Here is a 6,106-nt window from a genome sequence, read left to right as displayed (position 1 = left end):
CGCTGCGCCTTGGTCCGTCCATTATCACGACCGTGACATCTACAAACATTACCCCATAATGAGAAAGCAAAAACAGGCTTTTAGAAATGTTTGCAAATGTATATAAAATAAAAAAAACTGAAATATCACATTTACATAAGTATTCAGATCCTTTACTCAGTACTTTGTTGAAGCACCTTTGGCAACGATTACAGCCTCGAGTCTTCTTGGGTATGATGCTACAAGCTTGGCCCTGTATTTGGGGAGTTTATCCTATTCTTCTCTGCAGATCCTCTCAAGCTCTGTCAGGTTGGATGGAGAGCTATTTTCAGGTCTCTCCAGAGACGTTTGATCAGATTCAAGTACAAGCTCTGGCTGGGCCACTCAACTTGTCAGAAGCCACTCCTGCATTGTCTTGGCTGTGTGCTTAGAGTCATTGTCCTGTTGGAAGGTGAACCTTTGTCCCAGTCTGAGGTCCTGAGTGCTCTGGAGCAGGTTTTCATCATGAATCTCTTTATACTTTGCTCTGTTCATCTTTCCCTCGATCCTGACAAGTTTGCCAGTGCCTGCCACTGAAAAACATCCCCACAGCATGATGCTGCCACCACCATGCTTCACCGTAGGGATGGTGCTAGGTTTCCTCCAGACCAGACCAGGCCAAATAGTTCAATCTTGGTTTCATCAGACCAGACACTCTTAATTCTCATGGTCTAAGAGTCATTAGGTGCCCTTTGGCAAACTCCAAGCGGGCTGTCATGTGCCTTTAACTGGGGATTGGCTTCCGTCTGACCACTCTACCATAAAGACCTGATTGGTGGAGTGCTGCAGAGATGGTTGTCCTTCTGGAAGGTTCTCCTATCTCCACAGTGGAACTCTGAGCTCTGTCAGGGTGACCATTGGGTTCTTGGTCACCTCCCTGAAGAAGGTCCTTCTCCCCCGATTGCTCAGTTTGGTCGGGAGCTCTAGGAAGAGGCTTGGTGGTTCCAAACTTCTTCCATTTGAAGAATGATGACAGTCTCATAGCAAAGGGTCTGAATACTTATGTAAATAAGGTATTTCTGATTTATTAATACATTTGCTGAAATTTTGAAAAAACCCTTTTTAGGTTTGTCATTATGGGGTATTGTGTGTAGATTCATGAGAAAACCATTTGATTTAATCAATTTTAGAATAAGGTTGTAACGTAACAAAATATGAAAAAATTCAAGGGGTCTGAATACTTTCCGAATGCACTGTACACCTACAAAAATGTCCATTAATTATAATACACATACAGTGCCTTGCGAAAGTATTCGGCCCCCTTGAACTTTGCGACCTTTTGCCACATTTCAGGCTTCAAACATAAAGATATAAAACTGTATTTTTTTGTGAAGAATCAACAACAAGTGGGACACAATCATGAAGTGGAACGACATTTATTGGATATTTCAAACTTTTTTAACAAATCAAAAACTGAAAAATTGGGCGTGCAAAATTATTCAGCCCCTTTACTTTCAGTGCAGCAAACTCTCTCCAGAAGTTCAGTGAGGATCTCTGAATGATCCAATGTTGACCTAAATGACTAATGATGATAAATACAATCCACCTGTGTGTAATCAAGTTTCCGTATAAATGCACCTGCACTGTGATAGTCTCAGAGGTCCGTTAAAAGCGCAGAGAGCATCATGAAGAACAAGGAACACACCAGGCAGGTCCGAGATACTGTTGTGAAGAAGTTTAAAGCCGGATTTGGATACAAAAAGATTTCCCAAGCTTTAAACATCCCAAGGAGCACTGTGCAAGCGATAATATTGAAATGGAAGGAGTATCAGACAACTGCAAATCTACCAAGACCTGGCCGTCCCTCTAAACTTTCAGCTCATACAAGGAGAAGACTGATCAGAGATGCAGCCAAGAGACCCATGATCACTCTGGATGAACTGCAGAGATCTACAGCTGAGGTGGGAGACTCTGTCCATAGGACAACAATCAGTCGTATATTGCACAAATCTGGCCTTTATGGAAGAGTGGCAAGAAGAAATCCATTTCTTAAAGATGTCCATAAAAAGTGTCGTTTAAAGTTTGCCACAAGCCACCTGGTAGACACACCAAACATGTGGAAGAAGGTGCTCTGGTCAGATGAAACCAAAACTGAACTTTTTGGCAACAATGCAAAACGTTATGTTTGGCGTAAAAGCAACACAGCTGAACACACCATCCCCACTGTCAAACATGGTGGTGGCAGCATCATGGTTTGGGCCTGCTTTTCTTCAGCAGGGACAGGGAAGATGGTTAAAATTGATGGTAAGATGGATGGAGCCAAATACAGGACCATTCTGGAAGAAAACCTGATGGAGTCTGCAAAAGACCTGAGACTGGGACGGAGATTTGTCTTCCAACAAGACAATGATCCAAAACATAAAGCAAAATCTACAATGGAATGGTTCAAAAATAAACATATCCAGGTGTTAGAATGGCCAAGTCAAAGTCCAGACCTGAATCCAATCGAGAATCTGTGGAAAGAACTGAAAACTGCTGTTCACAAATGCTCTCCAGCCAACCTCACTGAGCTCGAGCTGTTTTGCAAGGAGGAATGGGAAAAAAAATCAGTCTCTCGATGTGCAAAACTGATAGAGACATACCCCAAGCGACTTACAGCTGTAATCGCAGCGAAAGGTGGCGCTACAAAGTATTAACTTAAGGGGGCTGAATAATTTTGCACGCCCAATTTTTCAGTTTTTGATTTGTTAAAAAAGTTTGAAATATCCAATAAATGTCGTTCCACTTCATGATTGTGTCCCACTTGTTGTTGATTCTTCACAAAAAAATACAGTTTTATTATCTTTATGTTTGAAGACTGAAATGTGGCAAAAGGTCGCAAAGTTCAAGGGGGCCGAATACCTTCGCAAGGCACTGTAATAATTCACATTTCCTGGTGCTAATAAATTATTTTCCTGCTGTAACCAACTGGCTCAAATTAGGATCCCACATCTGTATAGTTGTGTGACTTACTGAACCATGAGACCCCAGAGATCAAGTGAAAGTAGGAAGTCCTTACAGTGTGTCCCCCACACGTTGGTTGAATAATACGTTCAAGGGCCCTCCCTTTAACTATGCTGTCGAGGAACAGACCCTCCAGAGGCTGAGAGCTAAGTAAAGAAGATCTTATATTGGCTTATATTGTAAACTGTCACAGTGGTATCACACAACATATCAAATCAGTGATATGATCTACTTATATCCTTGCAGGAGGGAGAGAAAGTGTTGTGTAGCACAGCATGACTCATCACAAGCCAGACACAACACACATTTTTTCCAGTCGTTGGGGTTTTCATTTCTTTTATTTTCTCAATTTCTAATCATTGTAACATGTTAAAACCACAGATTCCGATTACGCTCTGAGTTTATCCAGAATGCTGTCCCACGTAAACAGAGATCAGAGGCTAGCGTGCACCCACTCCTTGGAAAGGTTTCATGAGGAAGCCTAGACCACGTTTCTTAATGTGATGACTTTCCACTGCCAGATGTGAGGTTAAAGACAAGAGGTATGGGCAAGTCCACACGAGAGAGAGAGTGTTTTGTGTGTGTTTCGGTACGGATGCAGTCCGCGTTGCCTCTGCTTCTTATTTCCTCGCACTAAGACGTCATCATGACAGTTTCCTCAAAATGTTTATTTGCTCTTATCACTCTCTCTCTCTTTCTCTCTCTCTCTTTCTATCTCTCTCTTTTCTTTCTAATGCTCTTTCTTTCTAACGCTCTGTCTCTCCCAGTCAATGGAAAATTATATTGAAACATACAAATATGATTATCCAGAATTCATAGTTCGTGTGACAATGTTTCTGGAGAGAGCATATGAAATCATGCAACCCAACTGTGAAATTACACTGTGTGTGTGAGTGTGTGTGTGTGTGTGTGTGTGTGTGTGTGTGTGTGTGTGTGTGTGTGTGTGTGTGTGTGTGTGTGTGTGTGTGTGTGTGTGTGTGTGTGTGTGTGTGTGTGTGTGTGTCAGTCAACAGATCTCAATCCAATTGAACCCTTATGGAGATTCTGGAGCAGTGCCTGAGAAAGCGTTTTCCACCACCACTACCATCAAAAAAAAGTTTATTTGTCACGTGCGCCGAATACAACAGGTACAGTGAAATGCTCACTTACAAGCTCTAACCAATAGTGCAAAAAAGGTATTAGGTGAACAATAGGTAAGTGAGGAAATAAAACAACACCAAAACACCAAATGACAGAATTTCTTGTGGAAGAATGGTGTGGCATCCCTCCAACAGAGTTTCAGACACTTGTAGAACCTATGCCTAGGCACATTGAAGCTGTTCTGGCGGCTTTAGCAGCTCGTGGTGGTCCAATGTCCTATTGACAGACACCTGTAGTTTCAAGTCAAATGTTCAAAGTTGGGACCCCCCCCCCCCCACACACACACACACACACACAAAAAAAATAATTTATTGTCACATTCACAGGATAGGTGCAGTGAAATGTGTTGTTTTACAGGGTCAGCCCAAACAGTACAGCGCAGAATTTTACTGTACATATTAACTCAAATGGAATATGTGCCAACACAAATTGGATATAACAATCCAGTCTCTGTTTGGTTCCATATAGAATAAGATGCTGATGTATTTGAAGGAGACACCAGGGAGCAGTGTTTAGCTTTAAGTAGGACCACATTTATTCTCTGGGGTCTCACAACATTTCTCACTGACATTACTCAACACAAGACCTTTCTCAACCCAGGTATTTCCAAAGGTTGTAGAAAACTAACAGACAAATCTGAACGTGTTGCCTCTTCAAACTGCTATAGGCCTATTGTATAGATATTCCTTCATAAATGTTCCACTTCATGGTTGGTTGATGACTTGAAATGAAATGGCTGCTACAGGCCTACATTTTCAACATGCTTAGATGAGCCATTAAGGACAGGATAAGAAGTCAAGAACAGTAAGAACTGGAAAATCCAACTGCATCTCATACAGTCATCTCTGTCTTTCCATCTCTACCACAGAGTTACAGGGCATGGTTAGACCACTGAAGGTTGAAGATGTGGTGATGACTCAAGTATGGACACAGTCGTACACTGTAACATTATGACATGTCTCAACATGCTGTTTTAATCTAAGGCCTCAGTATGTCAGTATGTGTCACAAATCAAACCCTATTTCCTATATATAGTGCACTATTTTTGACCAGAGTTCAATATCATATTAGCTGCTCATCTACCCTCCTTCACACGCACCCTACTTGGTTCGTAAATGTACTTGTCCCCAGTACATGGGTTGGAAACTTCCAGAGAGAGAAAGGCCATGAATCAGCGAAACAACAGATATACTGAGCTGCTTACATCGCCCCCAGCCAGCACCCAGAACCCCCACCTCCACTTCCTCTTCAGTTTACTAATATACAACACACGCCTGCACCGGGGGAGACCTCAAAGAGCTGCTTCTTAGAATAGGACAGAGGTGAGAGGAAAGAGCAAGACAAAGACACAAAGATGTTCTCAGGACTACAAAAAAAGCTGCACTAGAGAGTGTGAGTGTGTGTGATTGAGTGATTGTATGAAAATATACAGTACCAGTCAAAAGTTTGAACACACCTACTCATTCAAGGGTTTTTCTTTATTTTTACTATTTTCTAAATTGTAGAATAATAGTGAAGACATCACAACTATGAAATAACACATATGGAATCATGTAGTAACCAAAAAAGTGTTAAACAAATCAAACTATATTTTAGATTTGAGATTCTTCAAAGTAGCCACCCTTTGCCTTGATGACAGCTTTGCACACTCTTGGGATTCTCTCAACAAGCTTAATGAGGTAGTCACCTGGATTGCATTTCAATTAACAGGTGTGCCTTATTAAAAGTGAATTTGTGGAATGTATTCCCTTCTTAATGTGTTTGAGCCAGTCAGTTGTGTTGTGACAAGGTAGAGTTGTTCTACAGAATATAGCCCTATTTGGTAAAAGACCAAGTCCATATTATGGCAAGAACAGCTCAAATAAGCAAAGAGATATGACAGTCAACTCAAATTTTATTTGTCACATATGCCGAATACAACAGGTAGACCTTACAGTGAAATGCTTACTTACAAGCCATAAACCATCAATGATTTAAGAAGTTTTAAGAAGATAGAAGATAGAAA

This window comes from Oncorhynchus mykiss, chromosome 13 (genome assembly GCF_057628025.1).
Source record: "Oncorhynchus mykiss isolate SJ-2025 chromosome 13, ASM5762802v1, whole genome shotgun sequence".
NCBI lineage: Eukaryota > Metazoa > Chordata > Actinopteri > Salmoniformes > Salmonidae > Oncorhynchus > Oncorhynchus mykiss.
Note: the sequence above shows the minus strand (reverse complement) of the source record.